Source organism: Mustela erminea, chromosome 8 (assembly GCF_009829155.1).
Source record: "Mustela erminea isolate mMusErm1 chromosome 8, mMusErm1.Pri, whole genome shotgun sequence".
Lineage (NCBI taxonomy): Eukaryota > Metazoa > Chordata > Mammalia > Carnivora > Mustelidae > Mustela > Mustela erminea.
In genome coordinates this window covers 86,077,963-86,099,975 of record NC_045621.1, presented here as the reverse complement: position 1 = coordinate 86,099,975, position 22,013 = coordinate 86,077,963, and the positions used below count along the sequence as shown (strand labels likewise).

The following is a 22,013-nucleotide window of genomic DNA, read 5'->3' as shown; positions in this document are numbered from 1 at the left end:
GCATTATTTTGCTCCTCACTGTTCCCCTTTCCCATTTCCTTTCTTCCATCTGGGATATACCAATGATGCTATAACTGCATGGGACACTGATAGTTATAGAAAAGGCATTCATGTCGTGCCAAAGTGGTGCAAAGAATGATGCCTGGCTGGCTTTAGTTCAACAAGGAATCTGATGCAAAATCAGGAAATAAAAAGAATGAAAGGTGTAGAAGAAGCCAGGCGATAACGTGTTTTCTCTGTTTTTTAATGATGCAGATGAAATAGGGGAAAATCTAGAAAAAGCAGCCAAGCTGACTGAATTACAAAGAAAGATTAAAGGAGTTAAATGTGTATAACTTGGCTGACAACCAAGGAACAATATGAGAGCTGTCCACAACTCTCCAAAGTATATACATAAAAAGAAGAGCAGGGAATTTTTATCTGGTATAGAAGTGTGAATGTATGAAATAATAATGAGATAAAATTAAAATAAAGAAAACTGACTTCAAGCAGCAGATGAAGTAATCTTGTAAAACTCAGGAATGGCTGCTTCCTTCTCTAGAAATATTTATCATCTCACTGACCCACACTGTAGTAAAGAAAGAACAGATGATAGGAAATGGCCACATACTGACAGAGGACTGAATCAATGGAGAAATTAAAACAAAGTCCCATTTGCTTACCTGATGATCCAGAGGTACTAATTTTTCTCCTTACATATATCCAATCAGGCTAATGCAGAGATACCTGTGAGATCAAACGACATAATTAAGATGTTGTTTTGAAAATAAGCCCAGGCGGAATTCTGAATCCTGACCTGGGTAAGAGTTTACCTGAACGACCCAATAGTCTGATTCTTGGATGAGAATCCGATTCCCATGATGAAAGAAGATGAAAGAAGAACCTCCAAGGAGAGAGATGTTTGGAGTCTTAACTGGTAAGAGCTTTCCCCCATCCCCAATCTTTCCAAGGCTTCCCAAATCAATTCTAACTCAAAAACAATAAGAAGAATTCAGATTAGAGGTCCTTATCCTTGGTACGTGGAGTCTATGTACTTCTGAATGATATATGTAAAATTTGTGGGTTTATGTAAATGGATGTCTCTCTGGAGAAAAGATCAATAGTTTGTCAGACTTGCCAAAAAGTTCCATAATCCAAAAAACTGTCAAGAACCTCTGCTGAGGACAATCTAAGATCTCAGAGACATGTTGGAATGCATATGGATAATCAGTCCAGGTCTGGGGTTTTCACTCCAGGGAAACAATGGAGGTACAGAGACACTTCCGTATCTGGGGTACATACCTTAACGTACCTTAACACTACTTTCTCTAACAGCATCAGATCAGGTTTAAACTGTTACTTAACTTCTCTGCAAGCCATGCAGAATGAAGAGAACAAGTTCTTACCTTATACCCAAGGGTGGATATTGTGACTTTCCTGTTCTATATATATTAAAGTCAGAATCCTTAGGTATATCAATACTGACAGGGTCAAGACTAACATAGTAACTCACCCAAAAAGGATCCTACATGACAAGCAAAAGGAGGAGCTGGCAAAGCAATAGGAAATGTGGCTCCCAGACAGAATATATAACACAAAATCACGGGATTACCAAATGCATCTCTTTTTTTTTTTTTTTTTAGATTTTTTATTTATTTATTTGATAGGCAGAGATTACAAGTAGGCATAGAGGCAGGCAGAGAGAGAGGAGGAAGCAGGTTCCCCGCTGAGCAGAGAGCCCGATGCGGGGCTCGATCCCAGAACCCTGGGATCATGACCTGAGCCGAAGGCAGAGGCTTTAACCCACTGAGCCACCCAGGTGCCCCCCAAATGCATCTCTTAAAAGAGTTTCCCTAAACAGTGGTCCCAGAGCCCAAATAGCCTCTATCAGAAAGAAATCAAGATGGAGAACCTTGCAGGCACCAACTGTGAATAAGACAAAAACATTCGCAGCCATAGAAAGAACCCTGAGCAGGAGTATCACCAAAAAATAACAGAAAAAAATGATAAAAAAGATAAGGGAAAGGCTGAGAAGACATAAGCCAAGCAAAAGGAGAAATCAAATTTAAATTTTTAAAATGGCCTGTTATAAATAATGATCTTGTGGTATATTTTCTTGAAAAATAATTTCTTTAGACATTCATCCCCTCAGCATCTACCAGGCATTGCCCTGGTTTTTTGGGAATTCAGTGGTGAACAAAGACAAAAGTTGCCTGGCTGGAGTTTAATTCGGGGGGGGTGGGGGGGAGGATGCAGGGAGGCATAAACAGCAATATCATTTCAATCCATGATATGAAAGAAGTCAGATGATGTGACCGAGGCATGGTAGAATGAATGCCCTTCATCTATCTAGTATGTCACAGAGATGTCCGCTCCAATTCTCGAAGTCAGTCAGGGTCTTAAGGAATGGAGACTGAGAAAGGACCATAGGGACAGCTAGTCAAACCTCTTCATTTCAGAGACGAGGACAAGAGAGCTATTCTGGAAGACAAAGTATCACAACCTCATTATCTCCAAACATCAAAATACATACACCTAGCTGAGTTATGATTTTATGATATACTCTCTGCCTTGAGAAAAGAAAGCCTGAGAACAAGTAACTGAACAGCATTTCTGAATCTTTTAAAAAACTGGCAGATCCCATGCACTTTGTAACCTTAAGATGTAACCCAGACACATTCTATCTGAATTCTTGGCAAGTTTCATTCTATTTTTTTAAAGTTGTTTTTCCCTTCTACAGATAACTTTGATCAATTTCTGCTGTTAATGGGAATGTGGGGAGGCATGGGAGCCAACCTCCAAGAGCTCCCCCAAATCCTCATCTTAGGAAATTCATGACGTTGGTAGCTCCTTCTTACGCATGAGGGTTGGACACAAAAATCAGAATGCCCTGGAAGTGAGAGTTTCTGACTTCTGAGTTTAGGTCCTAAAAGATACTACAGCTAGCTCCTTGCTCTTTTGGATCACTCACTCTGGGTGAAGTCAGCTGCCACATCAGGAGGACAAACAGCTCTATGGAGCGGTCCTCATGGCCTCTTGCCAAATGGCCAGAATCCACTTAACAGGGTTATGTGCGAGCCATTTTGTAGAGGGTTCACCCAGGCTGCTCAAATATTCAGAAGACTGTTGCCCTGGGTCAGTCTTGACTCCAATTCATGAAAGATCAGAGCCAGAACCACATAAGCTGCACTCCACCTCTAGCATCCTCTCTAGCTTCCTCCAAAGCTAAAAACTCCATTTCCCAGATGCATTTGCATCATGCCTTCTATGGGACATGGATTCAGACAAACAGAAAAATCCATGTAAGACTTAGAAAACAGAAGTAAATCAAGGTGGTGACCACCTCCAAGTAGATCAAATATTGTAGTGAAAGCATTTTGTTCTTCTGAGACAATCAGCTAGATAGCCTAATTGAATGATCCCTGGTATCACAGGTTCCCAAGTAGAAAGTAACAATAGATTTTCTACTAAAATAGGGTAACTGGATGTTTCCCTTGGCTTATGCTGTTCCCAGCTTATTAATAGTCAAGGTTAGTTTCTTGGCACTTTTGGAAATTAAGTAGTGTGTAAACATATCCCTTTTTGCTTAAACTAGCTAGCTGTCTGCAACTTAAACTAGCTGTTGCCTACAACTTAGAACCCACTCTATCATATACAAATTCGCCTGTCTCATAATGCTTTCACACCTCTTTCACAATTCACCCTCTTCTGTTCCATTACTAATCCCTCTGCCTGTGCACTGAACCCTATCCATTCATGACTTTCCTAAAAATTGCTCCATCATTCTTCACCTTTTCCTCTACCTTGAATCTTTTTCTCTCCACTGGCTCCTTCTCCTTTATGAAGAGCACACTTCTTTCAATACTACCAACTATCCTGCCAAGATTCATAAAACAACAATATAGACCCACTGCCTTTACTTCAACTTCCAAGCAATGCTCAAACTACCACAACTTGGCTTACTTAGCCATCACTGTGTTGAAACAGCCATTGCTAAGGTTTGCTAATAATGACCTATTTTCACCCCTCTCTCTGCTAGACGGTGGTATTTGGCAGTCCCGCCCACCACGCCTCCTTGAAACTCCCTTCCATCGGTGTCCAGGATGCCACCAACTTGCAGCTCTCCTCCAGCCTACGAGGTGTGTTCCCTATTTTAGCCTGGTTCCTTTTCTAGGAATTCCCTAGAGCTTTATCCCTAGGGATATTATGGTTTTCTTCTGTCTTGACTTGACTTGAAATCTTGACTTCAAGATTTCAATTATCATCTATATATTCACTAACCTCTCCTATAGCTCTCTTCCCACTACAAGCTTACACTTCCATTTGCCTGCATCTATGCATCTAGCTTTATCATTTGTTGCAAAATATCAAAAAACCTCCCTAACCTAAGAGAACAAACTAAAAGTAGTTTATATACTATAATGATGCTAATACTGTAACCACTAGCCACATGTGCATGTTGGACACTTGAAATGTGGCTAGTCTTAAATGAAATGTGCTGTTAAGTAGAAAATACACAATAGATTTCAAAGATTTAATGCAAAAATAAGAATGTAAAATAGCTCAATAATTTTATATTGATTACATGTTGCAATGATAAGAATTTAGATATATAGGTTTAAATAAAATATATTAACAAAATTAATTAAATATATTTCTTTTCATTTGTCTAATGTGGTCACTAGAAAATTTTACATTATTGCATTACAACTCTATTGAACAGTGGTGCTCTAAACACACACACACACACACACACACATAATAACACTACAAAAAAATACACAATATTCTTAGCAAACAAGAGAAAGAGAATTGATTTTGTTTTTTTTTTTTTTCATTCTCAATCACCCTTACACAAAGAACTTACTATTTTATCTTGATAGCTTATAGAGTCATTCTAACTGTTTAAAAGAGAAGGCTAGGGGCATCTGGGTGGCTCAGTCTTTAAGCGTCTGCCTTTGGCTCAGGTCATGATCCCAGGGTGCTGGGATCAAGCCCCACATCCGGCTTCCTTGCTGGGTGGGAAGCCTACTTCTCTCTCTCCCACTCCCCCTGCTTGTATTCCCTCTCTTGCTTGTGTCTCTCTCTGTCAAATAACGTCTTTAAAAAATAAATAAATAAAAGAGAAGGCTACATCCTAGAATGAAGATTTGTAAGTTTCCTTAAAATATATGCAAATATATTTAAAATTATAATGTTAAAAATGCTAAATTATATCCTATAAAAATCAAATATAATCACAACTATATCATAAAAATACAAATAGCTAACATTTGAAAGGCACAAAGCAACAGTGTTATTTAATCACTGCATCTCTTAAAGTAGATGATACTGTTATACCCCATTGAACAAAGTAAGAAACCTAAAGCAGAAAGAACTTAAGTAAGTTTCCCAAGGTCATGTTCCTAGGCCTCAAACCAAGCAATCTGGCTTGAGATCCCATACTCTCAATCAGTACCTTTTGCTGACTCGATAGAAGTAAAATTTAAAAGAAGACAAGTCTCAGATGGTTCCTAGTACTCTTAAACTTACACACTCAACTAAGATCAGAGGGGAAAAAAAAAGTTAAATTAAATAAAACCAAATATGAATACAAATATAAAAGCTCACAAAAAATGTAAATTTATAAGTAAAACTAAGTGAGTAGAGGAGAGTATAAGGAAGGAATAAGGAAAGAAGACATAAAGGAATCTGCTCTGAGCATATGTGTACAAATGAGAATTCCTCAAGAACAAGAAAGCATTTCTGTGTGGACGTGACAACAGTAAGGACTTCAGAAACACCCCATGCCCGCTGAGGCTACAGAGCAAACACAGAACTTGACACATACCCATAGAACCTCCGAGAGACTCGCACGCAATTCTGCTTCACAAAGTGCAGGTTGGGGGAGTGTGAGGGGCAGATCTTAAACTAATTCCAATGTTATAAAAAGCTAATAGAAATAATTCATGCCTGAATAAGGCTATATGACCTATATTTTTAAGGGCAGTTTGGCATTTTTTTCAAAAACTTCCAAAATACAATGTTCACAAGTATATAAATCAACACATGAACAAAAATAAATAAATATATTCTATATGTCTACATGTCTCTAGAAACAAACACACACACATACACACACACTGATTAGCTGTGTATAAAGAAAGTATTGAGGGACCAGGGCATAAGAGGGAGATCTCATAGCCCTTGTCACTTTTTGAATTTGAATCCAGTGAATACAATGACAATTTAAAAGTTTTTAAGATAATCTTAAAATCCAAAATAAAAATAAACAAAATGATGCTGAACAGGAAAAGGTAAGGAAATCTATTAATTCATACATATATACTGCATGGTGGGGGAGGGAGTCCTTGATGATAAAAGGGCTTAGGGACTTCCAGCCTCAGTGGAAGACTAGCATTCCATCTTCACTCCTCTTCACCACCCCTGTCCTCCACACCTCACCACCCACCACCAGGTATACACAACTAACAAGCATACAGAGAGGACATTTTAACTGCTACATGATGCTGTTCAAATATTGTATCTCTAAGAGCCCGAGTACTTAAAAACATCCCAAAAGGCAGACAGAAGCACTTAAAAAAAAGGAAAAAAGGATTATAAAGTGATCAACACAGAAATATATTTTATAATTTTTTACTTTGCCTTTTCTTTATAATGCACTTGAAAATCAGAGATGCAAAAGACGTGACATCAAGCTTCCCCAAAGATAGAAAACCATGACAACATTTGCTTTAAACTTGCAAACCAGATTACTCATAGGCTGCAACCTAAAATGGCAACCGAGAGGCCTTTTCTTTTGCATGTGAAGATGCTCTGTCATTTTCTCACTGACCAGAAGTGATGCTGCTGACTGGCCAGCGGAAGAACCCATTCCTTCCTCCTGGACCAAGCATCTACTCTCCCAAAACTCGAAAGCCCTTGAGTCTAGCCTTCCAAAATGATGAGTAAACTCCTTTAGTCAGGGACGTAGTAAGCCCTTTCCTTTCAACTTCTTGCCAGTCAGAACTTTTCAAAAAATCTACCAAAAAAAAAAAAAAGGCTTATTCGCATCACTTTTCTTTGCGGTGCCATCATTCATTGTCTTCATTTTTAATTTAGTGGTATTTTTAGCCAAATGAAATGAAATACAGTCAGTTTTTCTCAATCTGTCTCAGCTCTACTCTTTATCTTCTGGGACCCAATTCATGTGATCCTTTAACAACTATTTATTTCACACCAAACTAGATATCTCCCTAAAGCTTACCAATCTAGCCTCCAGGCATATTGCTTAAATAAAAGCAGTAGATCTTTGTAAACCTAAAATTTGCATACTAAAGGAACAAATCAACTATCAAAAGACCTAGTAGTATACAGCAGTTGCTCACCTCCAAGCAGAGTTTAAATTCATTTCAATTTATTATTTTTTTTAAAGAAACAGCTATTGACTTTTTCCACTTTGCAAAATACTGTTTAATGGCCTAGTTAAATTAGAGGTGATAGTGTGAAGCAAGTGCTTTAAATTGGTAAATTCTAAACCTTTTAATAAAAGTACATCAGTCAGAAGTTTTAATAAGACTCAGCAGGACAGAGAAGAATTAACAGTCTGTAGGTATCAAAAGGGGGTGATAGGCAATGATAACCTTAATCATTTGCATAGGGATTTACAATTTCATTGCTTAAAGGTTAATGAAATTATGTGGTATTTTGCCCACTCTTATCCAGTAAATGATTTCATGCCTTGGTTTGTATATATTTATCAACTGAATCGTATAACAGAAGAAATGACTTTTTTTACCAATTAATCTACTGCATTTTTACTTACGTACATCTGGGTGCACAACTATCATTATCTGTTCTAACCAACAGCCCCAAAATAAAACCATAAGGTCTCCAACAGCATTTCAGAAAAAAGAACAAACTTGAATCAGAATTCTAAAAGTCCAACAAGTTGCTAAAATGATTGCCTTTTTAAAAACTAGATACATTGCTTTACCTACTTTATACTTCGCCTACTGCTAAATAGTTGTTTCCGCCAAATGTTAACATAAAGTCTACCCTAGAGACTAACAAAGGCATTCAGAACCCACATTATTTGACAGTGAAACTGAATGGAAAAATGCAAACAATACACACAAATAATTAGAATAGGTAAAACAATAAAAGATTCTAGGTTGAAGCAATTGTTTTAAAACATCACAGGGCAAAAACACCACACTACTGGCGCCCTGCATCACTGAGCACCCAGGAGGTGTTCAAGGCCAGAGCTTTGCTTGGTACCTAGTTCTAATGGAAAACTGCAGACTCTAGCTTTAGGCAGGGTCGTGTTTCTTATTCCGGCTGCACATTAGAATCACCTAGAGGGCTTACAAAATAAGAATAAAACAAAAAATAAAAAAGCTGATATTTAGGCTCTACAATCAGAGATTCTAGTTTCATTAGTACTTTTTAGAAGCTCCCTAAGCGATTTCTTCTGTCCAGCTAGGGTGGAGAAATAGGGCGATAGAGCATTGGTTCTCCAAGTGTGGTCCCTGATCTAGTGGCCCTGGGAACTTGTTTAAATGCAAATTCTCGGGTCCCATCCCAGACCTACTGAACTGGTGACCCAGGAGGGGGCTCAGCAATCCTTATTCTGAGGAGACTTCAGGGGATTCTGATGTACACTAATGTTTGAAAACACTGCTTTACACTTGATCTTAGCCAAAAGGCAGAGGAGCAATTGAAAACATACTGCTGTAGAGTAAGAAAAACGTGGGTTTCAATCCTCTCTCCCCAATTTACGGGTTCTATGACCCTTGGTCTGCTCTCTAAACCTTACTTGCCTCACTTGCAAAAGAACAGAGTCAGTTAACATTTGCTAAACATGAATTATGTATCAGAGAATGTGCTCATAAGCCCTTAACGGGTATTACATAATTTAACCCTTACAACAAGCTTACCAGGTAGATAATAATACCATTTAAACCCAAATTATGAAATTTATCTAAGATTACAAAGTGAGTAAGGAGAATCAGATTTAACTCGTTTTTCGAATCCAAAAGTCATTGCTCTTCCCCATCTCCCAAAACATGCCCACCCTCCCCCCATCGCTTTTTTCCTTTCTTCCTTCTTTCTCTGCTTCCTTCCTTCATTTCTTCCTCTCTTCCCTACCATCTTCCCTCCTTCCTTCCTTTGACCCTCTCTGTCTCTATCTGTCCTTCTCACTCTCTTTGGGAGTTTATTTTCCTTTTGTAAAGCTAAGATTAACTGGTGTGTACAGTTTTACTGAGTGACCACAAAGTACTTAGCATTCTGCCATATGCCAGAGATGAAAAAATTAAAATATTTAAAATTTAAAAATCATAGTAATGAAGTTGCAAACTAGATGGAGACACACATTTTGCAAAACATAGGAATGCATATGACTTCATACTAAACTGGTTAGTCAAAACCAGAAGTAACTCAGGAGTTCAAGAGATTGGAGCTCAGAGCAAGGCATGAGGGCCGAATGAAGGAAGTGTGGCTTATCCTGAAACAGGGTGAAAAGTCTGTCCTGCACAGGGGGAGAAACAAGGGTTACAAAACAGTAGAAACCAAAGCTAATTAAGCTAAATGGATCCAGACTGCAACTTAAAGTAAGAAGAATTTAACTTTAGCATAGTAAAAAATGTAGCCTTTTTTCACAGAATCTTTTGGATGCACTGATAGTAAAAAGGTAAAATTAAAGTCAAATCACAGGTACTTATTATAGAGAAAAAAGAAAAAAAGAATAATCGACCTAGGATTATACTGAGAGAAAAAAATGGGGGGGGGGGCGTGGCAGGAGTAAAAGTCCTTTCTTTTGCTAAGAGTGTTTGTTATGATTCACTCTTTCCTAAAGATAGTATGTTCCATAGGCTATTCGTATGCACAACACGGTATTTTCACTCACTCGCTAATCCAACCAGCACTGACTGCTCACATTAGTTAGACACCAAAGATGAAAAGATAAATAGGATACCAACACAGGCCACATGGAGAATTTATGTAGGAAACAGACTGCCAAATGTTTTATGCACAGACATTTACATGAAGTTATTGGGGATTCCAAAGGCTACTATAGACAGACCATTTCTTAGGAATGACTTCTGTGAAATTCCTGAAAGTCCAGGAGGTATAAGCTAGCCAAATGTTCCACATACAACCCATAAGAGTACTCTGTTCACGTTAGCACCCCCACCATTAGCTTGCAAGTGGAGCACCCCCGGGTCCATCCACATTGAGGCTTACTATGGCTAAGAAAGTCATGCAAATATAAAATTTAGAGGTTAAGCCTTTTGACATTCATATCATTCACTTCATTTTTTTGCTGAAGAACTAATGAATCACTGTGATCAGAAATCCACTGGAAGATTCTATGAATGTATTAATGAAGGAAAATGTGAGGCACAATGGCCTGACTGAATTCACCAGCACCTCAACTTTCCAACTCTGTCAATAAGAGAGATAGTCCAGCACCTTCTTTAGTTCCCCGTAATCTGACAATTTCATAATGCCTGTTTGTGCCTGAGAACCAATGTAAGAAGCATGTATATCCATCATGGTATGCAGAAAAGATAAGATGCTGCCGTTAGTTTTGCTCAGAATACATGTGAACTGAATTTGCTGATATTAGAAATTATAGCATTTTTCAAACTAAATATATTTAAGAATCTGTAATGCATCTTAGTGAAGTTGCTTATTATAACTTACATAATCAAAAAACTGAATTCCTGAGTTTACCAGGTGTCAAAACACTAGCTTTTTAAATTTTTATTTATTTTTCTCTCTCTCCCATATATGGTAAAACACCAGCTTTTAACCCACATACTACCTAGAACAGATACAGTGTTGGAATTAAAACAACAGTAGGGGGCACCTGGCTGGTTCAGTCGATGGAGCATGCAACTTTAGATCTCGGTTGGGGTCATGACTTAGAGCACCACATTGACTTAAAAAAAAATAAAGAAATGGGAAATAAAACAATGGTATGAAAAAAACTCCTAGCGCTGTAATAAATTTCCTTGGCCCCAATATGTCCAATTCTTATACATTACTGTATTTTACTAAAATTCAATCAGCTGTCATCTTTTTTTTTTAAGACTTAATTTATTTATTTGACAGAGAGAGATCACAAGTAGGCAGAGAGGCAGGCAGAGAGAGGGGGGAAAGCAGGCTTCCTGCTAAGCAGAAAGCCTGACGGGGCGCTCAATCCCAGGACCCTGAGATCATGACCTGAGGAGCTCAAGGCAGAGGTTTAACCCACTGAGCCACCCAAGTGCCCCTCATTTTTTAATAAGACAAACTCTACATGACAATATTATAGGACTAAAGTATTGGGACTTGAGAGTAGTTCAATTTCAATAAAAGTGGGTGGTATAAAATTATCTTTTAAAATATTCAGACCATGTCATCCAGATATCCACATGCACTTGGATTTACAAGCATTAAAGAACTTGTTTAGATTTACTGAAGCTATACCTGCTGTCAAGAAACAAAAAAGTTGTGAAGGTTGATCAAAAACAACTTTGCCTCAAGTATCATGTTAATTTCCACTAATGCTGTCCTAAAAGTTAACAGTCAACGTAATGCAAAGGTTTCTCTTTATTTCTATATTTAAATCATCACAGGTTTGATCAAGCATGCAAATCCCTTTAGGCTCAGGGTTCCCATCAAAATGTCTTATAGGAACATTAAAAATTGAGTGGGCATAAACAACTCCAACAGTGCAGAGCTCATGACAGCGTTGCTGTGATCTCCGTGTTTCATGTGCAACAAAACTAGAGACGTTTGCAAGGGAATATAAGCAACTAATTACTGCCTTTTGCTTGAGGGCAGGTGTGCTGATCTCTACAGGTGTCTCGACTGCAGAGCTCTGCCTACTGCACTGCCTCTTGAAGACATTCACTGTAACAACATGCTAAAGCCCTGCAAAGTATCTCCTAGAAAACCAAACTGTTGGGTGTTCAGGAAGAAACATGTTGTGACTTCTTAAAGATATCACGAAGGAGAAACAGCAGTTGGAGATGCTTTAGCAGTTTATGAAAGAATAGTATAAGACAGTATAAAAAGTAATATCAGATTTTATCTATCAAGTGCACACACTGAACAAGGACACCAATTTATCTTAAGGAGTACAGAAAGTCTTTCAATGAAAAGTGTGATTTTCTAAATAGGAAATAAAAAAGAAAAAAACTAAATAATAATGCCATGTCAATCCATCTTTTTTTTCATTCATGAAAGTGACTAAGGCTGGGTATGTACTTTAAGAAGGACCAAAAAAGGATCTGAGAAATTATCCATTATAGGAAATCGGCAAACTAAATTGGTGCTGATGACAGGGAGGTAAGTGTACCATAAACATGTGATGCCACTTACAGGATTAATGTTCCTTAAGATCTTTCCCATAACCGTTGGAAACAAGTATGCTTAATAATGAAGAGAGACATAAACCAGGGACAAACATTCCGTGCTTTGCTACATGCTACCTATGTGATCTTGGACAAGAAACTTAACCTTTCTGTGCTTCAATCCCCTCATCTCATGATAAAAAAGACCCACCTCATCAAGGATGATTTTTAAATAAGACAGTGTCAAGGCTAATGTTCTTAGGCAATGAAACGCTCAGAATAAGGAAATTCCTATAAATGATAATATAAGATTTTTACCAATTATTTTCATCCAAAATTCCATAGTGTTTTTCTTTAACCAAATGAAATCAAGACAGTATTTCAAATCACCATAAATACTAAACATCAACTGTGTAACCAAAACATCACTGGTCTTTAAGAAAAAATAACAAAAGCAAGAGCTAAAAATGTTTCAGATTATTCTCAAAGGAACCAAAAGAGAAGAAAAATTTAAAGCAAAATGCGTTACAAGGTACACAGAAACAACATAGTATTTCCAAAATTAAGAATGGTTAGGCCCATGGGAACGATCAGAATATAACTGAAGAAATATCCCTCCCACTCTGAGTAGACTATTACAACAGACCCTTATTTCTTCATATCTGGACAATGCAACAATCTTCTATTCTCTCTTCCTTTTTAATTCCTCTTCCTCCTATTCATCCTCCAGTTTTCAATGTCATCCCAACCACCACGAATGTTAAGAATGGACCTGCTGAGCTTTCTTTAACAGACACCTAATTATCTCGCTCTGTTACCCACAGATCTATTCAAGGGGAGGCAGGCACATAGATAATTAAAGAGGTGTGTGTGTGTGTGTGTGTGTGTGTGTGTGTGCGTGTGTGCATGCGTGTTTATACACATATATGCATGTGTGTGCATGCACAGAGTACAAAGAGAGGATAAAACCTAGGTGGATTCATTTTGCCTACCCTAAGTCAAGGAAGGCTTCACATAGCTAAAAATAGCTGGGTGAAATAGTGCCTACAAAATAGATTCAAAGCTCCAGGTGACACGCATTCATTACTGAGCCTCAATTGACATTGGGCCAACTGTGTACCACCCTCTCCTCACACGGATCTAGATGTCCTCATTCTCTAAACACAGTGGACACTCTGCTGTCACCTGGCCTCTGCCCTCTGCCTAGAATTCCTTTTTCATCTTTCCCATATTAAAAGTATTAAAAACATGATACCCTTATATACCCATGCATTTCACTTCTACTTACTGTTTTAAGAGAGGGAGTGGGGAAAGGCAAAGGGAGAGAAAGAATTTTTTTTAAAGATTTTATTTTTATTTGACAGATAGAGATCACAAGTAGGCAGAGAGGCAGGCAGAGAGAGAGGGAGGAGGAAGCAGGCTCTCCACTGAGCAGAGAGCCCAATTGCGGGGTTGGATCCCAGGACCCTAGGATCATGACCTGAGCCGAAGGCAGAGGCTTTAACCCACTGAGCCACCCAGACGCCCCCGGGAGAGAGAGAATTTAAACAGACTCCACACTCAGCACAGAGCCCAAGTCTGTGCTCAATTTCACAACCCTGAGATCATGACCTGAGCCAAAATCATGAGTCAGACGCTTAACCGACTAAACCACCCAGGTGCCTCTCTACTTATTTCTTTTAGACAGTTAAAAATCAATGGCATCCCAGGGCACCTAGGTAGCTCAGTCAGTTAATGTCTGCCTTTGGCTCAGGTCACCATCCCAGTAGCCTGGGATCCAGCCCTGCCTGGGGCTCCCTGCTGGGCAGAGAGCCTGCTCCTCCCTCTCCCTCTGCTGCACCCCCTGCTTGTGTTCTCACTCTCCCTCTCTTTCTGTCAAATAAATAAACAAAATCTTTAAAAAAAAAAAATCAATGGCATCCTAACCACGATGAATGTTGAGAACTGAGAAAGACAAAGTTAATTCCTTTAAAAATTCTAAAGGATGGGAGCCTGGGGAGCTCAATCGTTAAGCATCTGCTTTCAGCTCAGGTCAAGATCCCAGGATCCTGGGATCAAGCCCCACATCGGGTTCCCTGCTCAGCTGGAAGCCTGCTTCTTTCTCTCCCACTCCCACTGCTTGTATTCCCTCTCCCTCTGCCTCTCTTGCTCTCTATCAAATAAATAAATAAAATCTTAAAAAAAAATTCTGAAGGAAAGTGATTTGCAATGTAAAATGTCATCATTCAGGCAAAAATATCAATCAAGTGAGAAAATTGAAAAAAGGTATTTTTCTCCCACATAACCTTTCTCAGGAAACTACTACAGGATATACAGCACAACAGTATAAGATTAAGACAAGAAAGAAAAGAATACAAAATTCAGAAAAAGCTAAAGGGAATGCCTAGTTTAACAGCAAAGAAAAAGCTCAGAAAAAAAGCAGATCTAGGGGCGCCTGGGTGGCTCAGTGGGTTAAAGCCTCTGCCTTCAGCTCAGGTCATGATCCCAGGGTCCTGGGATCCAGCCCCGCATCAGGCTCTCTGCTCAGCAGGGAGCCTGCTTCCCCACTCTCTCTCTGTCTCTGCCTGTCTCTCTGCCTACTTTTGATCTCTCTCTCGCTCTCTGTCAAATATATAAATAAAACCTTAAAAGAATTTAAAAAAAAAAAGCAGATCTAGAAAATGAGAGGGAAGGAGAGTAGAAATCTCCTGGAAGAATATATTTTAGAAAAAAATTGGAAAATCAGAGTAAGAAGCTCCTCGAAGATATAGAAAGAAATAACAGTGACAAGGAAATTAAACAGGAAAAAACAAGGCATTAGTAACTTCATATAAAACAAAAAAGTCAGAAGCAAACATTTTCATCAGAGCTCATTACAGTGTCGGTTATAAATATAAGCACGGTATAATAATCTAATACTAAAAATAAGTTAGCCAAAACTTGTAACCTAACAATATTGGGAATATACAAGAAAGAAATGGCAGTACAGAGGTGAAAAATCATTCTCAAAGACCACAATATAAAGTCAACAAACCATATCTAAAATAAATGAATCAAAAGGTAGCAACGTGTGTATGTAATGTAGCAATATGCTGATACGTAATAACCAAAAGAAACAGAAGAAGGGTTAAAATAGTTGCCTCTAGAGAAGAGGACTTGAAAGAATGGGTAAGAAAGCCCTGTATTTTCTAATAGGCCTTTTACAGCAATTAGAATTTTAGACTAGATAAATGTTATTAGTTTGACAAAGTAAGAAGTAATTTAAAAGAAAAAATCAGCCATGTTCACAAGCATATTTCTTATAGTGTTTTTCATAACAGTAAAAAACAGAAAGAATCTAACTCTTCAATATAAGTGACCAGTTAAATTACATTATATCTATACAGTAGTTAAATGAATAGTTATTTAAAATTATGATGCAGAAAAATATTTAATGACATGGAGAAATGTTCAAAATGAAAAATGACAATTCAAAATACAGTTAAGAAATTAAAAAATGGAATACCAGGGGTGCCTGGGTGGCTCAGTCGGTTAAGCATCTGCCTTCAGCTTAGGTCATGATCCCAGGGTGGAGTCAAGCCCGCATGGGGCTCCCTGCTCAGTGGGGAGCCTGCCTCTCCCTCTCCCTCTGCTGCTCCCCCTGCTTGTGCTCTCTCCCTCCCTCCCTCTCTCTCAAATAAACAAGTGGGATAATACATACATACATACATACATAAATGGAATACCTATGAAAATACTAATGGTAATTTTAGGTTTTTTTCCTCAATCATTCTCTGATTTTCCAAATTTTCTAATGTAGGAACTTTGTAAACTGAAAAAAAAAAAAACCCCGCAAATACAAATTTTAATATAACTCATCAATCCATTTTTTTTTAAGATTTTATTTATTTATTTGACAGAGAATGAGTGAGATAGAACATGAGAGAGGAGAAGGTCAGAGAGAGAAGCAGACTCCCCCAAGGAGCTGGGAGCCTGATGCGGGACTCGATCCTGGAAGTCCAGGATCATGACCTGAGCCAAAGGCAGCTGCTCAACCAACTGAGCCACCCAGGCACCCCTCATCATTCCATTTTAAATGGTGTCACTTCAGGAAGCCTTCCCTGACTCTCAAGCCAGAATTAATCTCTCCCTCCCCCAGATATTTTCCATGTGCCACCATTAGAACGTTAATGCAATCTGATTTGTAACACAACTAATTACTTATGTCTGTTCTCCCCTTGGATTTAACCTGCTAAAGAGAGGACCATGTGTAAGCCTTCATAGTATAAGTTGAATGGAATATGCTAGGCTTCTCAAGACAATCCCCCTAAAATGGCATGAGCATTAACTTAAAAAAACAAAAAGGACTGATGGACTAATTTTTAGAAGGATAATAATCATATAAAACATAAGTTCTCAGGTTGGTTGCTCTTACCACATTGCTGTTTATACTCCCCTCTCTCATATACACTGTCTCCCAGATTGACTCCTGAAGCGTGTTTTTTGTTTTGTTTTGTTTTGTCTGAAGGCTTCAGTGAGATAGTGTTTAAAATGTAGATCCTCAGGATTTCTTAATAGATCCATATTTATCACTCCAAAATGCCAATTACTTAAGGATTTGATTAGAACATCAGTTACCCCAAGTGTTACTATAATAAATTAAATTAGGATTATTTCTTTAAGTGAGTACAGGGTTTCCAAATTAAGCAGAAATTTAAATACATTTGGTGGAGCAAATATGAAAAAACATTTCATAAGGTTTGGCTTTTATTTAGAGCTAGTTTCAAAATGACTAATAAATGAAGCAGCACAAATTCTACAAACAAAAACCTTCCTGGGCAAAACCAGAGAATTCCACTTGTTCTATTATGCAAAGGATTTTTAACTCTGTCCTATATAAAGGAGTCAACATCCAGTACATTTGATAAAAAGTCATAAAAGGGTTCTAATATTTCATCCTGGTAGAACTATTTTCTCCATGAGATCAACCACTACTTTTCAACATGCTTTTAGAATAGGCTATGTATGAGTAAGAGGAGACACAAAGAACAGAATGTTATGAAGTAAAGAGCTATTTTATCCACCCTCACTCTCCCATCCCCAGAGGTCTGAGCGAGAGGGCATAAGGACAAGGCAAATGGCCTTCTAGAGAGCAAGGTTAAACTGTCTATTGAGTGACAACTGTGGAATAAGGAAGGAATTAAATTCTAATGACAACAGAATCTGTAGATTTTCATTTCTTAAACTGTATCAACTTTTAAAAACAAATAAGAATATTTTAACTACAAAAAGATAAAGGAAAATTTGCTTTACAAAGTAATGTGCCAGGAGTTTATTTTATATGCTAAGTTATGTGCAATAAAGATATGTTATTACAGAGAGGACACAGAAAAACTTCAAACCAAAAATGTTATGAATATATCAATTGAACTTTATTTGAGCATCTCAAAAATTGTAATGTAGTAAAACATTTTAGAAGAAATCAATTTATCATCAATTTATCAAGAACATACCTTCTGCATTAAGCAAAACACACTACTAAGAATTCCAGAAAATGCAGCCCAATCTACAAAACAGAAAGCAGATCAGCAATTGCCAGGGACTTGAGATGGGGGCAGGAGGTTTGATTTCAAGAGGGCACAAGGGAACTTTCTGGGTTGACAGAAATGTTCTAAATAATAATTGTAGTTATAATTACACCACTATAAGCTTTTGTCAAAACTCATCACATTGCCCACTTAAAATGTATATCGTTTACTGTAAGTAAATTATACCTAAATAAAACTGCTATTAAAAAATATACTCATAACAGCTGATCATGGCTGACAATCATTCCAATTATGTAAAGAACTATTGTAAGTTACTGTGTTTCTGACACACAAGGTTAATGAGTAAAACTAGCTGCGTGATAGTATTAGTTTACAGTTACCAGTCATAGTAAGTTATTACTGACCTCGATGCACTTCCACTCACACTGTACTCACTACATATTACTTTATAAAACTTGTTACATTTTTTTCTACTGATTTAGTGTTGAGGCAAAAAAAAGTAGCATTCTCCAAGATTTACCTCAATTCTTTTCATTGCAGTACTAATAAACTGATTTATACCAGGAAATATTGCAGACAAGTTATTATCATTTCTTTCTTAATACTAAAAAAGCAACAGATTTTGAAAAAATATAGAACACCTATCTTGATTTGTCACACTGTACAGTGATACTTTAGATGATTAATACTTTTTATAACTTTATTTATACAATTATTTCATATTTGAAAAAGTAAAATTATGTAATAGGTACTAAATAGCCAATATGAACTTACAAAAAAATCTACTTCATGAAAGTACATTTTTTAAAGTAGAAATATTATAATTTTATTTCTTTCCATTGCCACAGTGTTTCCATCATATACAGATTTTACTGAAATGGTTGTCAGTAGTGTGCCATTTTAAAATAAAAATAACATGACATCTCACACTTAATAAGAGAAATTGGTTTAAGATAACTTAGTTCACAAAACACTTAAGTAGTTTACTACTTAAAAAACACTTAAGTAGTTTACTAATTATTATATTATATTTATATTATATAAGTGTTTTAAAACACTTAAGTAGTTTACTAATTATTATTTTAAAAATTAATTACACAGTAACACAGTCATCAAGACAGTATGGTACTGGCGAAAGAACAAACAGATCAAAGGAACAGAATAGAGAGCCCAGAAATAGACCTACACAAATACAGTCAACTGATCTTTGACATATGAACAAAGGTAATTCAAATAAAGATGGGTTTTTCAACAGATGGTGATGGAACAACTGGACATCTATATGCAAAAAGACTTGAATCTAGATATAGACTTTATACCATTCACATAAAATAACTCAAAAGTGATCATAGATCTAAGTGCATAATGTAAAACTATAAAACACCTAAAAGATAGTATATGAGAAAATTTAGATTACCTTGGTTTGGTCATGACTTCTTAGATATAAAACCAAAGGCACAACCCTGTGGTGGTTGTGGCGGGGCGGGGGGGGGGGGGGGGGATTCTTGATTAAGTTGAACTTCATTAAAATTAAATACCTCTGCTCTTCAAAAAATTCTGTCAATAAAATAAGAAGACAACCCACAAACCGAGAGAAAATATTTGTAAAAGACACATCTGATAAAGGGCTCATTCAAAGTATACAAAGAACTCTTGGGGGGCCTAGTTGGCTCAGTTGGTTAAACGTCAGCCATCAGCTCAGGTCATGATGCCAGGGTCCTGGGATCGGGCCCCGCATCGGGCTCCCTGCTCAGCGGAAAGCCTGCTTCTCCTTCTCCCTCTGCTCTCCTACCTGCTTGTGCTCACTCATTCTCTCTCTCAAATAAATAAATGATATTTTTTAAAAAGATACACAAAGAACTCTTAAAACTCCAGAGTAAATAAACAAACAACCCATCATAAAAATAAGCCAAAGTTCTCAACAGATATCTCACCAAAGATGATATACAGATGCCAAATAAGCATATGAAAATGCTCAATATCGTAGGTCATGAGGGAACTGTAAATTGAAACAATGAAATACCACTACACCCCTCTTAGAATGGCTATAATCCAAAACATTGACAACACCAAATACTGAAGAGGATGTGGAGTAATGGGAGCTCTCACTCATTTACAGTGGGAATACAAAATGCCACAGACACTTTGGAAGACTGGCAATTTCTTACAAATGAAAAGTAAGCATATTCTTACCATATAATTCATCAATATGAATTAAAATACTATACTATGAACACTCCATAGTACTCAGTTAAATCAGTTGAAAACTCATGTCCACAAAAACCTGCACATAAATGTTTACAGCAGTATTTTTAGAATTGTCAAAACTTGGAAGCAGCCAAGATGTCCTTCAAAAGGTGACTGGATAAACAAACTGTGGTACATCACACAATGGAATACTATTCAGCACTAAAAAGAAATGACCTCTCAAGCCATGAAAAGGCATGCTCATTGACAAGTAAAAGAAGCCAATATGAAAGGTTATATACTATATGATTCTAATTATATGACATTCTAGAAAAGGCAAAACTACGGAGATTGTATAAAAAGATCAGTGGTTGCCAGGGGTTCTATAGGAGAAAGACAGGGAGGGAGGGAAGGTGGGAGGGCGGCATGAAAAGGTGAATCGCAGGAAAACTGAGGACTTTTGTTAAAAATGACTATCAGAGTTGGCTCACAGATTGCAACAAATGTAGCACTCTGGCAGAGATTTGTTGGTGAGGTAGGTTTTAGAGGCGGGATAGTCTTTACTTTCTACTCAAGTTCACTGCAAACTAAAACGGATCTAAAAACTCAAGTCTATTCATTATTTTTGTACTTAATTACAATAAAAATTTCTTTCCAAATTAAGGTCCAGACCTTGTGTGTACAGTTTAATATGGAAATGTAATGCAATGACTTCTCTGCTCATACAACTTAAAGAATCCACTTTTTCTTTAAACTATGCCAGATCCTTTCAAAAATATATTTTTTTCAAGAGAAGTTTATGGTTCTTGCTTTTATAAGAAATTCAACAAGCTTTCATACTGAGAAACAGTTCTTATTGTCAAAATCTTAAGTTTTACAATAACAGCTTCACTTTAACAATGATGGTTTCAAAAGATTATGCTCTCAATGCCAAGAAAGAAACATTCACAAATATGTGTCAACTCCAGGGTTTTACCATATTATAAACAATTGATTTCTTCATTCAGTCTCTTGGCATTTATTGCTTTTATTTCGAATTTATGAAAAAATTCATGCTTATAAGACTCTCATTACCAAAAGAATTACTAAGAAGTTATCAGCTCAAAAGAAATGTATTAAATATTAACAAGGTTAATTTAGACATCTAATTTTAAATCTTAATATTTTCTAAGAAACCACCCAAAATTCTTGACAATGATATTTTTAAAATTTGTCTAAGAGCTGGATCATTTAAAAAATAATCACAATTTATAGAAGGGAGATAAGTAAAAGAACACAGGAAGTCAAGAACAGAATCATTTTTCAGAAATGGTATCATCTTAAATTCATCAAAGATATGATAATTAGGTGATTTATAAAAAGCAAAGCCAGGAGTTAAAAGTATACAAAAATGATACAGAAAAATATATGAAAAGACATTAAAACCATCTTGGTAAGAGACTTTTATTAAAGGAAAACTTTGCTTTCAAAAAATACAAATCAATGTTTTTTAGCAACTACATATTTTTTTTGTTTTTTTAATAACTACATATTATATATGATGTTCTGTGACACTTTCCTGCTTCTAATCAACTTATAGTCTCAAAGAGAAGACACAATGGACACAAGAGAAATCACTATTAGTCACAAGTGAAAAATGGTAAGTTGAGAAAAGCGTGGGATATAAAAGTTATGGTTATCTTTACCCTTAGTAATTTGGGTAAATGCAAGAAAGTTAACCAATTCATTTTGGATGCAAACTGTGAGGTATTATTAATATCTGGTAAACCGCTTCAGAAGAGTCAATATCAAGCTGCTAATCTAAAAATTATTAGGATATGAAATGACGGATGTTAACTAAACTTACCATGGTGATTATTTCATTATATACATAAGTCAAGTCACCCTAAACTTCAACAGTACTGTATATCAATTATATCTCAGTAAAACCAAAAGAAGAACACACAAAAAAATCATTAGAAGAGAGATGCCTGAGTGGGTTAAGTCTCTGCCTTTGGCTCAGGTCATAATCTCA

General features: G+C 36.9%; 1 protein-coding gene across 16 annotated transcripts in view; it reads right to left on the bottom strand.

Moving 5' to 3' along the window:
* GTDC1 (glycosyltransferase like domain containing 1) overlaps window positions 1–22,013 on the bottom strand; it is a 443,212-nt gene that overhangs the window by 336,498 nt on the left and 84,701 nt on the right. For 14 of the 16 annotated variants that reach the window (XM_032356209.1, XM_032356202.1, XM_032356203.1 and 11 more), the window contains one exon: window positions 663–726. The exons of the other annotated variants lie outside the window; for them this stretch is intronic. The gene's annotated coding sequence lies outside the window, so the exon portion shown is untranslated. The remainder of the gene's footprint in view (window positions 1–662; window positions 727–22,013) is intronic. 16 annotated transcript variants of the gene reach the window in all.